This window comes from Aotus nancymaae, unplaced genomic scaffold (genome assembly GCF_030222135.1).
Source record: "Aotus nancymaae isolate 86718 unplaced genomic scaffold, 86718_ANA_hifiasm-v0.15.2.pri h1tg000108l, whole genome shotgun sequence".
Classification (NCBI taxonomy): Eukaryota; Metazoa; Chordata; class Mammalia; order Primates; family Aotidae; genus Aotus; species Aotus nancymaae.
In genome coordinates, this window is record NW_026988523.1 from 21866540 (window position 1) to 21887325 (window position 20786).

General features: G+C 36.6%; 1 protein-coding gene and 1 long non-coding RNA gene across 5 annotated transcripts in view; one reads left to right on the top strand and one right to left on the bottom strand.

Moving 5' to 3' along the window:
* The window catches only part of BRINP3 (BMP/retinoic acid inducible neural specific 3), a 523484-nt gene that overhangs the window by 369448 nt on the left and 133250 nt on the right, over positions 1 to 20786 (bottom strand). The window contains exons 1-2 of one of the 4 annotated variants that reach the window (XM_012444698.2): positions 10633 to 10802; positions 9532 to 10089 (exon numbers count right to left, since the gene is read on the bottom strand). The exons of 1 other annotated variant lie outside the window; for it this stretch is intronic. The gene's annotated coding sequence lies outside the window, so the exon portion shown is untranslated. Of the gene's footprint in view, positions 1 to 6495; positions 7209 to 7850; positions 7985 to 9531; positions 10090 to 10632; positions 10803 to 20786 lie in introns of those variants that run through there. 2 more of the 4 variants (XM_012444699.2, XM_012444700.2) reach the window with 2 other exon arrangements.
* LOC105711792 (uncharacterized) lies at positions 10839 to 13381 on the top strand. The gene is made up of 2 exons (XR_001106151.2): positions 10839 to 11163; positions 12359 to 13381. It is a non-coding gene; the product is annotated as an uncharacterized LOC105711792 (long non-coding RNA).

Consider the following 20786-nt stretch of genomic DNA (forward strand, 5'->3'; position numbering starts at 1 on the left):
TAGTGATTCTTAGCATGTCATGCGCAAACTAAGTGGTAATTTTAAAAATCATCTTGTTTTAACCTGTCAAGAATTACCTTCTGAGCAATAATTACGGTAATCACTATTACTGGGCTTAACCGAGATCAATATTTAGTAATAAATACCTTTTAATTAACAGTTAATAATTGGTTTCAGATCATGAGTAAACTGTCTTCAGCTTTGACTGATGCAAAGCTATATCTAAAATGTATTAAAGAATGTCAAAATTGTATCACTCCAATAATAAAGAATCACGTGATAATAAACTTTTATTTACCTTACTAAAGATTATTAAAGAGAAAGAAATATTTTAACAGTTAATCACAACACTTATTATTGGAGCTGCTGATTCTTACTCTAAATCAGAATTGATTTCCTTCAATTGCAGCTATGAATGATCAGTTTACAAAGCAATAATGACAAAAGTGATCTTTCATTTTTATTCTGTCCTATCTTCTACTTGTAATTTGTTGTTTCATCTTTCCAATTGATTGAAGAAGATATTTGTTAAAGTTTTTTTCATTTAATGGCTGGATGAAAAACATGTATGAAAAGCTGCCAGAGTTCACTCTAAAAGGAAACAAGAATCCTCTGAATTATTTTTCCCATAGGTAAGTTACTATTCAAACATACTAGTGTTTAGCCAAAATACAAAGATAGCCATGCCTTTAATAAGTCAGTAATCTATCCTTGATATAAAAATTCTCAAACAAGGAACTATGTATTGCAAAATTTTATGTGGTTTTCGGGATGGGAGTAGAGGCTTATAAATCCTTAAAGTGTCTCCACTCAAAAGTAAGTTGTGCATGTAACAATTAATTTAATTAAAAATACACTTAAAATTATTTCTAAATTATACTCTGAATGTGTTTTAAAATTTTTTTCAGGAGTCCCTTTTTTTTTAAGTATAAAGCTTAAGTTTCAATTCATAGAGAAGGCTAGATTCACTGCTCTTAGATCATGTTAGGAAAAATAATTATGCTGTCTTTGAGTTACTCCAAATTACACGTATAAACTTTGAATAAGTTGAAATGAATATATCTTATACATCTAATAAACACAGATTTCTTCATAATTGTTTATCCTTGAAAGGTTTTTTTTTTTTTTTAAATAAAATTAACATGTTGTTTAAAAAACTCCCTTTGGAGTAAAATTGGTTTGTAGGAAAAAAATACTTTCTAGTTGTTGTTGGTATGTTAATTAATCATTGGTGATTCATTTTCTTCTAGATTACTTGATATTGAAACTTGTGGTCTTCGTCCTCATTATTTTTGGTATAATTTTGATAATATTATTTACTGTATTTATAAAATATACTGTATCTTTATATATTAGTGAACTTGTCTAGATGAATAATAAGAAATTTTATTACCATAAACTCAAATATAGCCATTTAATTTTAATGTTTTGAATAAGCTAGACTGTTCTATATATTAATATGCTTGTTTTATATACAAAAATGTTAAGAAAGCAAGCATTGATTATCTTAAAATACTGTTTAGTGCAACTTTGCTGCATAATTTATTCAAACTTTTATAATTTTTTCTACCAATTTAGAGTATATTTTTAATTATTTAAGAGGTATTCACGTCTGAAAAAAACAGTACCTCTTCTGTGTATGTACATTTACAGGACTGATTTTTCAAACCATCAGAAATGTTACCATACTAAAGTCATGAAAACCACTTTAACTTACTATCTATCCCAGGAACTTCCCGATTGTATTAATTTTTGTTCTATAATTACTTTAGCTATAATAGAAGGGGTTTTGGCCAACAACATTAAATTACATATTTAAAAGCAGATACAAAAACTTGTATCTTAAAAGTATACACATAAGGTATTATACAGAAAGAAATTATACTCAACCTTCATACAGATATGTGATTTTTAAGATGATACTTGAATAAGCTCATGCTTTAATACCTAAATTTATTCTTTGATTTAATTTAATCACTTTTTTTCAGACTAGCTTACATTTATGGACATCATCTGAAACGTTTCAATGAAAATATTTTTCATTAGTGATAGTGAGAATTTAGTGAATCTATAAAATAACAGTATAGTTATATACTGGCCACTGTTTGACACTGAAAAATCTAAAATGCATGCTTACTGAATTCTAGTCTTCCCAACACTAGATTGTTTTTTAATAGCGCAATATTTTAGAGATAGCTTTTAAAATTAACAAAATGCAACAGTCCAGAAAAGTTAATAAAAAACAGCTCAATCCTGATGAGCTTGGCTGATACTCACAGAAATCAGGAAGAATAAGTCTATCTATAAGTATTCTTACACAATAAATCTATAATGGAATATAAAAGAAACACACCATTATGAGAGAATAATTCTTCCATAGCAGAGAACTATAATACATTCTAATGTAATGTTCACATATTTATTAATTTAATCAATAAATGTGTATTTTATAGTTTTAATTTGCTGGAACTATAATATGGTAGCTACTTTATTAGCTATTAAAAGAAATTTGTTTTGCTTTGGGTGCTTTTAAAGGTATCCACATCTCATCTGAGTAAATTAGGGTTTAGGCATTAAAACAAATACTTCTGAAAAAAATAGTAAAAATAGGTTAAACTGAGAATACTTTTTAACTCTAAATTTAAAAAATAAAACATTAACAAATTATGAGTAGTGCTTATTGAATAGAACAGTGAAACAGAAGAATCTATAAGACTTCTCAGTATAGTAGACTACATGTCATTTTTAAACATCTCAATTTATACTATCATGGTTGAATATAAACATTTAAAATTAGAGCACAAATAAGTATTTCATGATAAAACATCAATTAATCCAATCAATTCATTATAAATATATATGATATATCTTTCCATTGGGGAAAAGATATTGGCTAGTAAATCAAAATTGAGTTTATTGCATTTATTAGAGCATCAATTCATTACTCATGATTAGTTACTTTGAATATGAAATTGGGAAATACTTCAGAACTGTGTGAATGAATACTTTATTTTAAACATTAAGTGTAGAGGAATAGATTAAAAGCTTATGAAGTAATTATCTATGATGACTTTGTAACTGAATAGGTCTGCAGGTAAGTAATTGGATACAAATATCCTTGATAGCTCATATGTATGCTTTGAAAAGATAGGGTTAGAAGCCTTAAAAGTTCCTTGTGAGGACATTTGATAACCAGTATAAAATGGTTATGGTGGCTATTTGATACTGCTAAAAAAATTTTTAAAAATTAAGAGCTCGGCCAGAACTTCCAAGTATGTCTTCAGTAGAAAGGTCATTAGTGTTCATCATTGAATTTCATGCTCAGAGACTCATTTTCATAAAATAAACTAGAATGTTTCCTAAAATAGAATAAATATTATTACACTAGCCTCTCCTTTTAGCAACTAATATCACCCATTAGCAATCAATAATATTCACACAGATTTTTTTTTATTTTGCTTTGCTTTAAAAGTTATGAATTATAAACACCAAAATAACAAAATTATACAGAACACATAGTGCATAAAGAAAGTGGACAGAGTTATACTTCTAACTGCCTAATTAAGTTTATCCAAGTAGTTGCTAAATTAAAATACCAAAAATGCCAGATGTCACCCTAGTTAATTCTGGTAAACTTTGTATGAGTTTGTGAAAAGAGTTAGAAATTAAAAGTTTGACTACTTAAAGTTTCTCCACTTTTAAGTTATTACATGAAAATATTTTAATCTTGTTCCCAATTAAGAGTAGAGATCACCAGGTTGACAATATAAATCTGCTAAGAAATCAGATGTTCTTTTTATTAAATGACTGAAAAATCATGAAAAGCAACTATTTTGTAAAAGTGACTCTACCCAAAACTGAATAAAAGCAAAAGTAAATATATTATAAATAAGAACTAATATGCCTCAGAAAGTGTATTATTTCAAGCTTTTAAAATTACACATAGTAAAACTGTTATATTCAATCAATATCAAATATTTATTAAATTCATTTGACACCATATGCCACTAAGGAGATTTGATACTAATATTAAGAAAAAGTTGAGTCAACATTATGTATTGTGTGGAGATAAAAGTTTATAAAAAATGACTAATCAAAAATTCAAACTTAAATGTTATCCTTTGAAAAATCTATTTTGTTTTTATAACACGTTTGTCTTCTAAAGCATCCCATCTCTTACGTCATTTTCTCTACAGCTCTCTGAGGTAGGCATTGTTTTCTCTACGTGAGAGATGAGAAAAATAAATGAAGAGTGGTCCCGGGTGAAACTAGAACTGAAATCCAGGAAGGAAGTCTAGATGTGTCAGCACTCTACTTTTCCCAGTAACCCATGTGGAATATAAATATTAAAAATTTGAGCACAAATATGTATTTCATGATAAAACATCAAGTAATCCAATCAATTCATTATAAATACAGATGCTATATCTTTCATTTTTGGGAAGAAATATTGGCTGAGATATAGGATGTGAAAGAGAAAAACATTAAAAGCCTTAGAAGAGTACATCACTAATCATCAGCCACAATCATAATATCCAAAAATCTTTGGGATACTTTTCCAAGAAAAATTAAATTTTTTCTAAAAACAATATATGTGCAAAACAAGTATGACACAAATTGGTGTCATATTCCCATATGTGTCTAAACTCTTTTAATATTACTATCCAATTTGTTAAATTATTAAATGTTTCAGATTCTTATTCTAGTAAATAACTGCCTCTTTTATAGATAATATGAAAAACTAAAAACAAATACAAGAAACAGAAGAAACTGAATCATAGGTGGATAATGAAACATAAAAGTTTGGAAATCCCACCAGTTGTCTTCTTTGTACTTGTAGAGAGAAACACACAAAAAGACTACTCTGAAAAGAAATTCTGCCTTTATTTAAAGAATACACAAATCTAGAAGTCAAGCTAATGGTAGAAATTACACACACACACATACAGTCACACACACACACACACTTTGAGTCCCAGTGGTTTCTTCCTACTTAGGTTTTATTTACTTAACTATAATGTACAATAATTTTGCAGGAAGAAAGTCAAGATTTATTGTAGTTTATGAAAATGTATATTTCTATTATTAAGATATCCTATGAGAAGATGACATTACATAATATGATCTGATTAAAAGAAAATGAAATTGATCATTATATAGTATCATGTCTATTTCATTTGGAAAACATTATTAAAACAACACAGATTTAAAATAAATACCTTCTCCAACCACCAAAAAATTTGTGTATGTATACAAATATATGTATACACACACATACACACACACAATGAACATATCTACTACAATAAAATTGCTGAGGATTAAATGCAAAAGTATTGAGGAGTTAAAATCCATTGACAAATTACTTTCTCTAGTGGAGTAAAAACTACCTTTTGCATCCAACTAAGAAAAGCACTACAACTTTGCGATTTTACAACCCAAAGTTCCAATTATCTTTCTTATTTCTTCAAGATTTTATCAGTAAGCCTTACTAGTAGAAAAATTATTGATCAGGGATCCACATCAATAAATGTAAGTACTAAAAATATTTCCAGAGATAATTTGAATAATACGATTTCTTAGAAAAGAGAGTGTTATTAACAAACAGGAGAGCTTTATGATAGTGTTTTAGTATTTTTTTCTTTTGCTTCACTGTGTGGAAACTCCAGGCTCCTTCAACATGTCAGCAAAACATAACAAAACAATATCAATAATAATAACAAAATTTATTTGAGTATTCAGAATGTGTTTTGTCATTTTAATTGAGAAACATCTGATAGTGGAAGAAATCTTTTGGCTGCTCAATCTACAAAATCAAGAATGTAAAATAAATTTATTTGGGGAAGAAAACCCATAATTTTCTAAATTTATTTATTTATTTATTTCAGTTTTCCAACTGGTTTGTAAACCCACAGGTTTTCTTACTGGGGTCATACACTACACTGCCCTTGGGCAAGCTTTCTTTTTTTGTTCTGTTTTACAACCCAACCCACCCCCACCTCATATTTTTTTAAGGTGGAGAAAATAATGAAAATACCCACAAAACAGTTCTTTCAAGTAGTCAAAATTACTTTGTTAGTTCAAGATGCCTCTAATAGTTGTTCAGTTGTCCTTTATATATTAAGGTCTGGGACCTTAACAAGAAGCAATGTCTTTAATGCATTTCTGCAACTGCCATCTTCCATATTTTATTAAGGTTATACATTTCTTCCTCTAACTCTCTACCCTTCCCATTTCTTCCTCTAACGTTGGTCCAATTTATGATTTGTGTAACATGGCTAAACATTGAAATAAATGCGCACTAAGCAGTTAAATTAATGCATGTCAAACATCTAAACCGTTTTACCCTGATTCATGAATATGAATATTAAGAAGTTATGCCTCATAGCAGGACCAACTGAAAATGCATATATTCCATTGCTTGAAACAGAAAAAAATATCACGATAGTAAAACACAAGTTATATGATTGTCAATAAAATACATTCATTCCTTACCTGCTTAACTGCATGATGACAAACAAATCTAAGTAACACGCAAAAGAAAGTCCCCCAAATCTGAATCATCTGTCTTCCAAGCTGCTGTGGCAGTTTTATACCCTGGTGCTCTCCTCTTTGCTTACATACGTTTGACTAGATAGAATATTTGTAAGTGATACTCAGGTTAATTTGCAACCCCAGTCACCTTTTCCTCCTTTCAAACAGCCGGTGGGCATGCTACACGGCTCCAAACACGCATCTTATCTCAGAGGCAGTGGCTGCACGGGGTTTCCCAGTAGAATTCCTGTTACAAGGAGGTTCCTTCCCTAAAGGGCTAATCACGTTCTCGACCTGGTGCAAGGTAAAAGGCTCTCCGATTCAACTCTTGGGGAGTAGGAGAACAGCCATCAGAGACTTAAACTCCCTGTCACTGCTTGGCTGTGGCGCCAGCAGTAACCAGCGGCCAAGAAGCACCAGCCCCTCTCCGGTGGAGCTGGAAGAGAGGGCTCCGAGTCCCAGATCTGCCCGCTTCCCACTCCCACCTCCAGAAATAAAAGGCCAGCTTTAAAGTGGGTCTAAAATAAGCTAGACAGACTCCAAATCTTCACTCTCTGCTTTTAACTTCAACCTTGTATTCCAAGCTCTGGCTTCAAGTTGAAATCCAACTCTCTTCCGCTCTCCCCACCACCCTCCAGATTCTGGGGAGTTGGTGAAGGAAAGGAAGGAGTGACGGTCGGCAAAATACTCCCACCCAGAGCCTAAGAAGTCATTCAGCGGTTCTAAACCCTGCTTCGCAGTCAGACAAGGACAGTGATTAGGGTTTTATGCCGCAGGCATCCTCAGGAACCTTCATTTACTAACATTAAATATAGCTCATTAAAATAAATTAAATACTAACGCAAAAAGGTATTAAGAGACTCCAGAGATCTGAAGTCTATTCTCTCATGCAGAAGAGGTGTGCTCAAGTTTGGCTTGGGAAGGTTGGAAATGGAGCATTCTGGAAGGATGGAAACCCCCTGGCGCACCCCACTCTGTGGGGCTGCAAATGCCCACACCGAGCACAGGTTCGCGGCAGGGGCCGAGTGAGAACCTGCGCTAGCGGGTCGGAGTGGGGGGCACCTTTCCTGCACGCACGGGTCATTCCCACACCAGCCCCAAGCCTGGGGCCAGCAGGTCAACCAGGCACCTTGCTCTCCTCCCTTCCCTGAGCTCAGGTGGCGCAGGCGTTGCCACGAGCTGCGGAGAAATCTCCAGGCAGAGTCGCCTGTTGATAACCCTCCAGTTAAAACGTTCTTGGCTGCGGGAGCCCTTCAGATGTCAATTTCCCTTTCACACGCGTGAGCTTCAGGTATAACACAGCAAAACGCACTTACCTAAAGACCGAACGTCTGTTCCTTACTGGATCTGACTGCACTGAAAGTTTTTTTTTTTTTTTTTTCCTCCCTCCACCCTTGCGCAACAACAGCAGTCCTCCAAAGAGGATGCTTGAATTGAATTCTATGAAGCCCTGGTTTCTTCCAATGAAGTCACGGACTCTGATGGCACTGGCTTGCCAGGCGGGACGACCGGACTGGGAAGGAGACCAGGTAGAAACTAGTGACCTAGTGACGGGTGAGGGGCGCCCAGTGGTGCGGACCACGGTCTCAGCCCGGTTCCCTCTCGGTGGGAGTCCAGGGGAAAAGCCCTTGAATCCCGAGACTGGGGGATGGGGTGACGCTGCAGCTGGAGTACTTTTATGTCTGGGAGCTAAAAGGGCTTTTGAATTTAAAAAAGCATTGCTTGGGTTGTCGCGTCAGCCATCAATGACGACAAGAATAGTGCTTTCCCAGAAATTAAAAAAAAGAAGAAAGAAGGAAAGAAAAAAAAGCGTGAACAATAGGTTCTTACCTCCATCTATCCCAATAAAAGGAAATGTTGTAGAAACCAGGAACTTGTCCTTAATTTGAGTGTGTGTGTGTGTGTGTGTGTGTGTGTGTGTGGGGAGGGGTGGCGTATGTTCAGAGAAAACCCTCAGTGGGTGTTAGAAATTACTGATACATGCAGGTTTGGCATTTAATGAATATCGTGCTCTCCTCGTTATGTGGCAATACGTGAAGTAAAAGTAAAGATTTAAATATTTGTCAGAACAACTATACTGAAGGGGAGGTGATAAGCCCACAGAAACCTTCATAAAAGCAAAAGGCACTGACCATACTCACATGCCTATTAAAAGCAGGGGGTGGGGTTAGACAAGTAGGAAGAGTGAGGCAATTAAATTTTTCATGTAAAGTCTGCTCTTGAATTTCAATTTATTAGGACCAAGATAATCAGGGGTTTCTTCTGATAGCTCCTCTCCGAAATGAGTACTCTGTGTCCAATTAACTGTTCACCAGCTAATTCACAAAATCAGAAATGTACTGCCAAATACTATGCCTAAATTAAAATACTGTGCCCAAAATAACGTGTTAGTGTGTGATTTGAAACATTTTAAGAAAAGAAAACATGGTGCCCTCAAAACTCACAGTCCTCTTCCTACCATTCAGTGGCATTTTAGCGCTTAAGGTCCTGCTAAATTCATAAAAATACACTTTAAAACAAAGTCCTCCCTCAGCCATGTAATTGCTTGTGATGAACAAATACTGACCTGAACAATCTTCTGAAGATCAGACCAGTGAACTTTCCTGACCTTGCAATTGTCAGGTCTCTTTTAAGCTCTCTCTTAAATAAACATATAAAATGTGACCTTTCAAATGGCCCAAGAATGTGTGCCAAGAAAGGTGATGGGGGGGAGGTTAATGTCTATGTAACCTGTAATATAGATAAGGACAGAAATTTAAAAAAATAAAGAAGGTAAAAGATATTGGGGTAATACGTGAGGTATTGGTGTAATACATGACATGGGATATGTCTTAGTAGTGCAATTACCACTAACATACTAATTAATAAATATGGCCATATGGATCTTCGAGGTCCGAAAGTAACAAAAATGTGAAAAATGAAATATTTCAACAAAACAGAGCTTATTAAAAATAACACTAGTTAAGTTTCTAGTAGCAGATAAAGAGAATAACTTACCAGAGGAAATTTCAGGAAGCAAGAAGACTGTGAGAAAAATACATCCAGGATTCAAATAGATACTCCATGATCTTCCAAATCAAGGCAAAGTAGTGAGCTGCAGGATAGTGGGACTTTGAAAGAATCAGCAGTTCCTGGTGGCATGTAACCAAGTAAAACCCAGTTACACAGAGAGCCACGAACCCCCAAGGCAAGAAAACAGAATGTGAAAATGCTTTATATTGGAGGGTAGGGGGTGGGATGGGGGGTGATTCGTGGTGATCCTTAAGCAAAGTGAAAATTTACAGGCTGTACATCCCCATACAGTGGGGAAAGACAGTAGCTGTGGAACCCCAGAGAACAGGAGGTGGAACACAGATAAATCTGCAAAGAGAAGTGGAAGGATGTGTTGCAGAGAACGAGATAAGGAGAGAACTAGTGAGCGAGGCTGTAGTCATCCTGATTGATATAGCAGCAAGAATGATTTAGGCTGCTGGGGAGGATCCAATGAGAATTCGAGAGGGCACCGCTTCGGAAATCCTGCTCGGATCTTCTCACGCTCGGTTCTTTCAGAGTGACCTGCGTTGGGAACGTGATTATTAGGATTAACAGTGTTCCATCAGCGCGTTTCCCTGGTATTTCCCTCGGACACGTTCACTCGCAGCAACTGAGGGAGGCGTAGTGAGGAGGCCCCCAACGCAGCCAACCCCGCGGCTCCCCAAACAAACCGCTGCGACCGGTCACCTTTCGAGGACCGAGTGGTCAGCGATTCGCGTGGGGCGGCGCGGGTGGGGGCGCGGGTGGCGGCGGAGGGGCTACAGCTGCGGAGAAGGCCGGGGCGCGGTGCCGGGAGGCTCCGGGGGCGCCGGGACGGGGGAGGTGGGACGCAGCGGCGGCCGCAGCAGCACCCCGGGCCCCCCACTCTGCATTTCCGCGGCCTGAGACTAGGGCAACGGCCTCCTGCGAGCCCTCAGCTCCGAACGCCCGACCTGAGAAGCCCGAGCTTCGGGGGCTCTGAGGACCGTCCCTGGGGAGCCAGTGTCAGGTTCCGAGGCGCCCGCCCCCCACCCCCCGGATTCCCGCGGTGGCTGTGGGAGCGTGCGCTAGAAACGGCTTTGCTACCGAACGCGTGGTCCTGCCGTGCTCGGGTCCCGATACTGAACACACGGCGGCCCGATCGGTCGGTAAGATTCGCTTTATTCCTGCCCCCGGCTCCGCTCTTTGGCCCCATTCATTCCCTCTGCAAGCCCAGGCCCCCTGGTCTCTCTCCAGGAACTTCCCCTTCCTCTGGAAACCTGCTTTCCGGGGCGCTGCCCGTGTGACTGAGAGCCTGCCGATCTGTTCGCACATGATTTATGTTTTGGCTGCGGAATGCATCCCACCCCCCGCCCGGAGCACCCTCCCCAGAGGAGATCCCCGCCCTCCCCTCGGGGTCGCGCTCGGCGCGGGGGTCTCCGTAAAGAGCGCCGTGGGAGTCTTCCGCCCTCCGCTCCAGCAGTTTCTGCCTCCGGACCCCGAAGCTTACGAATTATCAGCCTCGCTCTCTTTTTAAGAAATAAGAGGGAAAGGGAGAGTTGAAATTGATTTCTCGCAGAGACTGAGGCGCTGAATGATAGAGGGAATAAACATTTGCCCTGGATAAAAATGTTCTTGGTAAGTAATCTTATTTTCTGCGGGTGAAAAAGAAACAGATTGCTTCTCACTTCCCCATCCCCCACTCCATTCATTTATTCGCTCTCTGTATGTAAATCACGAGCTGGGTCAGTGGAAATTTTCTTTTCCTCTTTCCTAGGAGAGTAGTAGTATGCAAGGGTGAATTTGAAGTAGAGGGTTTTAAGGAGACAGTATGAACGCTTTAAGGTCCTTTAAATCCTACATTAAAAACCCAAAAACTGGTAAAGCAGTTAAATCCCTATTTGTTTACTAAAGTGGTATTTAAGTACCTCCCTTATTTCCTACTAACTCTCTTTCCTTTCTGAAAATAAAGAAAATCGTTTTGGTAGTGGCCCCCTGTCTATGCTTTTAGTATGTCTTGGCCATATCCTGAAATATAATTTCAGTTCCAAAACTGGGAATGGTTATTTTTCACATTTTGCAGGTAAATTAAGGCTATAGAAACCACTTATCAAATGCGCATCTTGGTTCCGGTTATTGTACCAGATACTGATTAATAGTATCCACAATGGCTATTTGCATACTGTGGTGATTCTATAAATTCATAAAGCCCTCTGCTTTTCCGTGAGTCTATAGCACCCCCAGCCTGTGCATGCTCACAATGTGAAGAGTGGATAGGTGTATCAGCGGGAAGAAGCCAAATGGCTCTTGGTTACATCATATGTCACTAAGTGTGCTTACATCATATGTCACTAAGTGTGGAGAATAATACGTTTTGCAAATTGTGTGAACTTGGTTTTCAAGTGTAAGCTGACTGTTTTTGATGCACAAAGTTAAAGGAGACTTGCTCTAAGAGAAGTCATTGCAATTTTTCATTAAAAAACTTTTGTGTCTATTGTTATCCTACTCTAATCCATTATCCCCTAAATTTAATAATAAAGGATAAGCTAATTGGCACAAAATTTATTCCTGATGATAACAGAATGGCTGAAAAATCATCTGAAATGTATAATATTAAAGTTTTATGGGAAGAATAAACTTCATTTTAGACAATCAGTATTCTAGAAATCAGCAGTATAAAATCTCAGAAGAGAGGTAGTCAAGTGGCATATTGCAAGACAAAATATGCATGTTCTCAACTCTCTCTATAGTCTTTATAACCATCAACATTTGCAAGAGAAAAAAATTGCAGTAAAGACATGTTGGTGTAACAGTTTTTTCTTTCTTTCCTCAGGCTGTTGTCCAGCTCTAATGATGTCCTAGAGCAGAAGTGTTTCTTCTGTTGTCTCATTTTACCAAGAGGATGATTTCTGTGTATGTCTCTGTGTTTTAGAGAGGCTGACAAATGCTGCTAAGAAGATCTGAGATTCACATAAAGAGGATGAAAATTCTGAATTACATTCATTACAAATAACCCTTAACAATTGTGACAGGTAGAGAGCACACTTTTCACATAAGACTTTGATATGCTGCCTAAAGCTACTTTCATAATTTCCTATTCAAAGAAATGTACTTGTTCATTGAGGACCCACCCGACTTAAATTAGAAAAATGTAACATTCGGATTTATATTTTATATGTGAAATAAATGTGTGATTGCTGTTCTTAAACATCTGAAAAAAAGACAGGATAACAAAAATATTAATTTTGTGGCCCACAGTTTATAAACTTTAAAAGTTGTTTACAGCATTTAAAGTTTATTTAACAATTTAAGTGTTTGAGCACTATACTAATTCATATGGTTACATTTGATCAACTCCTTAATGAAGCCATAGGCTTTTATCTCCCAGCTGCCTTTTACTTTTAGAACAAATCTGGTTTATACTTAGACTGCTCCAAAAGTTATCCATTTTAATTTTCTGTTGAGAATGTCTTTCTTGGATGATCACAATGCGTATTTGCAGCTAGTACTTCAGTACCTTTTATATTATTGGTAATGCTTTTCTTAGCTATCGTGGTGCCACCTTCTTGGAAGTACTGTGTATGAGTACCAATTAATATAGTTCTTGCCTATTAACCCACTAAAATTTCTACTCTCAAAGCAATATTCAAGATACACTTTGTTACAGAAATTGGAAAGCAATTTGCCTGGGAAGCAAAATGTTGACATGATTCAGGTGATTTTAACATTAAATCTGACTTGTAACAAAAATGGGTTAAAGATAAATAAATTGGGACTATTACTTGCATACCAAAGACAGTCACACATGACACACACATTTATGCATATATAATTATCTTCAATAATATATTGAAATGTATTCATTTTCACATCAGGTGTGTTTATTTTGTTTTTAGAGTTTTCTCTTTGAGTCTAAAGTTTTTTAAATACCTATGTGTGCAGGAATCTTCACATTTTATTTTATAAGATCAATATGCTGCTAAATAAACTAGAGCTAATGTATTCAAGTCTCAAAAAAGTATGTTGGAACTTGAATGGACATTAAGGATCATTTAATCTTATTGCTCATGACGATGAAGAAGTTGAGACCCAGAGAGGTTAAGTGATTGGTGTAATCATACACTAGCCAATAACCTAAGGAACTTGAAATGTAGGTGTCTTAACTTCTTAGCTAGTGTTCATTCTATAAGTTATTACTAAGACAGGCATTCTGTGAGAGTTGGCCTAGAAAATAGGTGAAAGGAAGAGAAAGTAGCGCAAAGATGTATAAATCACACCGAGTCTTCTTAGCTACTTTGTTGATAATACTTTTCATTGTAGAAAACTTTAATTCTCCTGCTTTATTTTATCCTGCACTCCGCCACCTTCACGTGATTGGAAACGATTTCATGATAAAATTTACCTTTGCAGAAAATATCCTCAGTATTCTTTTTGTACACACATTGGGTTGCCGTTCCCTAGACTACTCTCCCTCATGGAATATAAACTGTCCACAATTCCAATCATTTGCAGTGTCATACTCTGTTATGTCACCTGTATGTTCTACTTTTTAAATTTCCTAAAAGTATAGAAATAGGATTGTTCTAAGAGGAAAGCTGTCATCTCAAAATAAGAAGTTTAATTACAATCTAACACATATCTGAAGTTGTACACACACATACACACAAAATATGAAAGAAATGCAGAGATTAAGACAGTGCCTTTTAATGGAAACATTATATAAAATGTACAAAAAAAAAAATCTCACCACACAGGTTCCATTAGCTTAAAAAAAAGTTCCAATTTGAATAAAGGCTGCAAGACGTCAACCACTTAGAAATGTTCAGTGTTCTGAAGTGGTTTGGGCCATACCAATGTTTCTTTATATACATCAATATTTGTGTGTTACATGCAAGCCATTTTTGTTTTGAAAATGGCAATTCTGAAGTAGAATATCAGCACTAAAATCCATTTGGCAGTTATCATTACTTCAAAAGGGTTATCATTCTTGGATTCAACAAGATGAACGTAGAATCAAATCAAACATTTTAAAATGTCTATAGTGTATGCTTATAAAATAAAAATTTTTGCACTAATCCGAAAAATTAGTGCTTTATATAAGCATTTCTAGAAGCATTTTTCAGTAGCATTTGTATTGCTGTGTGTGTTTTGTGTGATCAATAATTAGTTTTCAGATGGGGCATGGTGGCTTCTGCCTGTTTTCCCAATACTTTGGGAGGCCGAGGAGGGAGGATTGCTTGAGGTCAGGAGTTCAAGACCAGACTGGTCCATATGGTGAAACCCTGTCTCTACTAAAAATACAAAAATTAGGTAGGCATGGTGGCGCGTGCCTGTAATCCCTGTTACTTGGGAGCCTGAGGCAAGAGAATTGCTTGAACCTAGGAGGTGCAGGTTGCAGTGAGCCGAGTGGCACCACGGTACTGCACCTTGGGGGAGACAGCAAGACTCTGTCTCAAGAAAAGAAATTAGTTTTCACATGCATATAATGGGGGTGCCAAGCTTAACCTACTTCAAAGCACATACTGTCAACTCTCAGTTCCATAAAGAAGGAAAGGTGATTACGTTTTTTCATGTTTATTCTCAACTCATTCAGTCTGTATCTCCACCACCCATCACATCTCTCTGCATAGAGAAGGAGCTCAATAAATATTAATTTAATGGATGAAACTAAGGACTTAACCAATTTTTCCCTCTTTAACATTCTTACAAAGGTTTATCGCATTTAATTTTTATCTAATATTTAGAAATATTGTTATTAAATCATAGCATTCCTCAAAAAATGTTTGGAATATTTGACATATGTTTGGCATCATAAATAAAATTATATTAGAAATCATGACCTCTCCACAAGACTTTATAGTCTTATAAATATCTTACTATCCACCATATTAATTTAATCCTGTCACCATGTTGTGAAGTAACCTACTGTTTTAACATGAGAGAAGTGAGGTATGAGGAAACTGAAGCACTGTTACCAGTTTCTATCTTAGTCTGCTCATTCAGGCTGTTACGTGAAATATGATAAACTGGGTGGTTTAAACAACATAGGCTGGGAATTCCAAGATCAGAGTGACTGCTGATTTGATTCATAGAGAGGACCTGCTTTCCAGTTAGCACTGTGTGGTCACACGACTGCACAGGTGTGTCAAAGCAGAGGAGGGGGAGGTGGAGAAGAGAGGGAGAGAGCTTACTGTTTTTATGGGCTCCAATGCCATTATGTGGGTCCCACCATTATATTCCACTGTAAACCTTATTACCTCCCTAATTCTTTACCTAAAATATCGTCACACGAAGACTAGGGCATCAAAATACAAAGTTTGGGAAGATGTAAACAACCAGCCCATAAAAATTACTAAAAGACATTGTTGAATTCTTTTTATTCACTATATTGTATTTCCTAGTTTGTTGAAGAAATATGATGAAAATGCCATATAATATTAACAAGGTATTTACATAAGTGTACATTCTTCATCTGTCAACTAAGTGCAAGTATATTTAGGGAAGAGTGAAATGTTTGTAGTATTATAAGCTGAATTATGAAACTGTCAGTTTATAATTTTTTAACATTTTGCTACTCAAAGTTCTCAGAATTAACATTTTTTGACATTAACAAAAATGATTATTTTCTAAATTATTTGTACTATCAATATTTACTAGTGTGGTGACTAAAATATATTCATTGGCATAGTGGATATATGAATTTATGCATATTGATACATGTATATATATGTACAGTTTTTGAAAAAACTTACAAAAATAATAAATATGAGACTAGTCAAGGAAATTATAAGATACAACTTCCTTGCAATCTTTCCTTGTAACTGGATTTTAATGATTAACTGGTATGGGTGTGGTAGAAACAATAATGGCCCCCAAAATGTCTACATCCTAACTCCCAGGACCTGTCATAGCTTCCCTTTTTATGGCAAAAGGGACTTTGCAAATGTTAAAATACTAAGTATCTAGAGATGTAGAAGATATCCTAGATCAGCTTACATGCCCAAAGTAATCAGAAACATCCTTACAAGAGGGAGGTAGAATGAAAGGGTCAGAGAGATGTGAGGATAGAGGCATTGGTGGAGTGACGGGGAGGAGGGAGGAGAAGAGCCAAGAAATGCAGGCAGGATGCCCTCTAGGATCTGGAAAACGGAAGATTCTTCCCTAGTGCTTCCAGAAGAAATGAAACATTGCTGACCCATTTCAGACTTCTGACCTCCAGAACTGAAAACTAATTCAATTTGTGTTACTATAAGTCATACTTGCAGCAATTTGTAACAGCTGCAATAGGAAGCAAATAGTCATAACAGAGTAGAACATAAGTAGTATGTTCTTTCCTGTCTAGGAACCAGTTGATTTAACAGCAAACTCTTGCTTCATCATCATTCCATTCTCCAGGTACTAAGCAAACCACCAACTTTCATGAGTCAAGAACTGTGTTGAGGCTGGGCACAGTTGTTCACACCTATAATTCCAGCTCATTGGAGGATCTAGGAGGGGAGGATCCCTTGAGCCCAGAAGTTCCAGATCAGCCTGGGCAACTTGGCAAAACACGGTCTTTACAAAAAATACAAAAATCAGCTGTGCGTGCTGGTGTGCACTGTAATCTCAGCTACTCAGGAGGCTGAGGCGGGAGAGCTGATTGAGCCCACGAGGTTGAGACTGCAGTGAACCATCATCATATTGCTGCATTCCAGCCTGGGCAACAGGGTAAGACTCTGTCCCCACAAAATACGAACAAAGTTCATTCTTCCTATTCATTTACATAGCGTATGGATAGGAAATCAGAGTAGGAAAAAATAGACATAGCACTGCTTTCCAGAAATTAGTGAATTAAGGGTAGATAACACTACATAATTTGATTTATTTAGAATATACTACTTAACATATAGCCTCACACATATTAGCACCCAACACATGCTGATTTAGGTACAACAGATATTTATATAGATGTGAGAAAGTGCAAAATGTTCATTACATTTGAAGATTACGTGAAAAGTACTAATCTTAGTATGAAGAAAAGACACTACACACAAGATTCAATGCAGAAGCTGGTGAAATTAACAAAATATTTACAAAGTTTTGAGATTTAAAATGAGACCACCAAAAGAAGAACTGGCAAGGAGTAGGAGGATGTTTATTTTCATTGGAGAGATTGATATGAAGCAAATTGATCTTTTTCTTCCCATATTTTGTATAGTGTTGCATCTAAGAAAAGGAACTGAACATTTACTTAATTAGGATGCATCATTCATTTTAGTGTCTCATGAACTCCAAAGGCCTTTCACCCCTTTAATGAAAGTAAAGAGGAACTAAGCTACTTGATTGCGAATCCTCCTGGTATCTCTAAATCTCTCTAATGCTTGTATTTCCTACTCAAAAGAAATACATACTTTGTAGGAGGATGAAAAACAATTCTTCACATTGATTACAGAGTTTTGCCTCTGAGAAGAAAATATGAATTTATAGACAAAATCATCTTAAAAGACTATATAAAGTGAATTCATTTCTTATTTATGGAAAGAGACCAAGTCTAAAAGTCAACCCAACAAATGTTTATTGAGCATTTATTCAACAATCATTTATTGATAGTATTATATATAAGAAGCAAGATTTTAAATGTTACAAGGATGTAAATATAAGTAAGTTACATTATTTATATCCTAGTTAGAGGGTAAGAGAAGTATACTGACAAATATAAAGGAACTCCCTCCTGTATTTAATTCACATCATCAATCATCCTTTTATTAGAAAGAAAAAAAAGATGTATTGATTGTCATCTATGAGCTAAGCACTTTCTAGAAAAAAGTGCTGAATAAGGCAACCAAAGGAACAAACCCAAGTATCTGACAACTGTTAACACTGTCATAATAACGACAACAAAAGAAATAATGAACCTATGCTTAAATCATTGCTGCTGCCTTTATCCTAGACATAAGATCTCTTCAGCCATACATCCAGCATGCTTCACGCCTTTTCTTATTAGCTTCTGTCAGCATGAAATAAGATTGTTACCTATTGCTTGCATTTGTTGGTAGGATGAGTTTCTTTAGCGTTTAGGAGGCAGCAGTTGAGGCAGGATGAATAATCTGGTCCATATAAGTTAAGTGTTGTAATGAACAACTCCAAACTTCAGTTGCTGAAAAGAAAATTTAGGTGGATGCCGTGGCTCACACCCGTGATTCCAGGACTTTAAGAGGCAGAGGATGGAAGATCCCTTGAGCCCAGGAATTTGAGACCAGCCTGAACAATATAGGGAGACTTTGTCTCTACAAGAAAAAAAAAATAGCCAAGCATGGTGGTGCACACCTGTGGTCCCAACCTCATTTTGAGGCTGACATGGGAGGATCACTTGGGCTGGAGAGGTAGAAGCTTCAGTGAGCCACTGCACTCCAGCCTGGGTGACAGAATGGACTCTGTCTCAAAATAAATACATAAACAAAGAAACAAAAATGAGAAAGAAAGCAAATTTAATTTTTGCTCACACACAGTTGATTTGCGTCAGCAGAATGAGTGTGGTGGTCTGATTCCCAGTGATTTAGGGACCCAGTAGCCTTTCACTGACTAACCCAAGACTATAGGAAGTCCTTTGATGTTCTCTATGCATTTGATCAATGAGAGACAGGGTGTGGATGATCATTTAGGAGATTTTTGTGGGCCAGCTCTAGAAGTGGCCCATATCACTTCCCTTCACACTCCACTGAAGAGCACATTTTCATAACCACGTCTAACTTCAAGAAACAGTCTCTTTGAGGAAGAGTCCAAAACACATCTACCATCCGACCACTTCTCACTCATTTCATTGCTAACACATTAACAAGTCACTGTAATCTCTCACTTGGTTTATTCCTGTAATTTCTTTACCTTGTTCTGCCTTCCAAATTCCACTCTTTCTATCCTTAACACAGAAAATAGTATAACCCGGTTAGAATGAAAATCAATAACGTAACTCCTCTGCTCAAAACGTGCAATGGGTTTCCATTTACCTACAACCAAAATCCTTGCCATGAATGCCAAGTACTAAAACATTTAATCTTTTTTTTTTCTCCCTAGTCTCTTACTACTTTCTCTACCTTAGTCAGTCTCCTCTAGCCACACTGGCCTCTTACAAAACTTGCTTCCTTCTTTAGCTTATCATGTTGGGAGGAATGTCCATGTTAATGTCAGGTCCTACTCTCAGACCTCATTGAATCCAAAAGACTTGGATATGTTTCGTAACACACATCATCCACAAGAGGCATGGTAGTACCATTTTAGTCCCCTTCTCTTTCTAAAATGCCACAATAGAATTTGCACTATACTGTGAACAGCACCGATTAAGAGTTGTTCTTTTCCAAAATTACCAGAGAAAAGTGGAGCAGAAACCTTTCTTCTTAGACTTCCCATTATCTTTAGTCACTCTCATCCTCCATCTTGCTACCTTCTTCCTCCTGTTGTAATTATTTGCCCTGGCCTAGGAGGACTTTTATTAGCATTCTCTAATAAACATAACTGAACTTATGTCTAATGCTCTAGACATTTGAGTAAAAATTCTTTAAAGTTGTCTTTTAGAGTAAAATGATTCTACTGTGAATCCACTGAGATCTGACTCTCAAAGTCAAGTCTTAAATATTTATTTACTTATGTTTAGCTTTTGCAAACGAAAAGCACCTTGGCTTCACACCATGTAGCCAACTGAGACTGAAGAAACACATTCAGCCCTTTGATTGGCACTGTTTCCTTCCTAGCAGAAAAACAACCCCTGAATTAAAATATCCAATATTTCCTGATTGCATTAGACAATAAATGAATGTATGCAAAACTTTTAGAAGAAAGAAAAAACAGAGTGATTGGTTTGAATCCGTCCACCTGCAAGAACACACCTTTATTTTAATATACGCATCTTTCATCTCTTCTTGACTTCTTTCCATTATGTGACTAATACGCCACAGTGAGATGCTGAATATCTGACTCAAGACAACGTCTATCCTCAATAGCTATATGTCTTTACCTCTTCTCTTTTAAGATTATGGACTCTACTAAGTATCTGCTTGTCTAATTTATTATCTTAAAAATTAAATATCAAGTTGCATATAAACAGGCCTAGGTCTCATGCCTGTTCAGTATTGCAAGGGAAGGCAAGGGGAAAGTACGCTGAGACTGAAATTCTCCTGAAGTGTGTAGAGAAGGTACAGGGAAACCATATGCATTGCAAATATCTATCAATTTGTATGTAGGTTCTACAGTTACAGTGTTATGACCTTCATAGTCAATAGGGGGAGAAT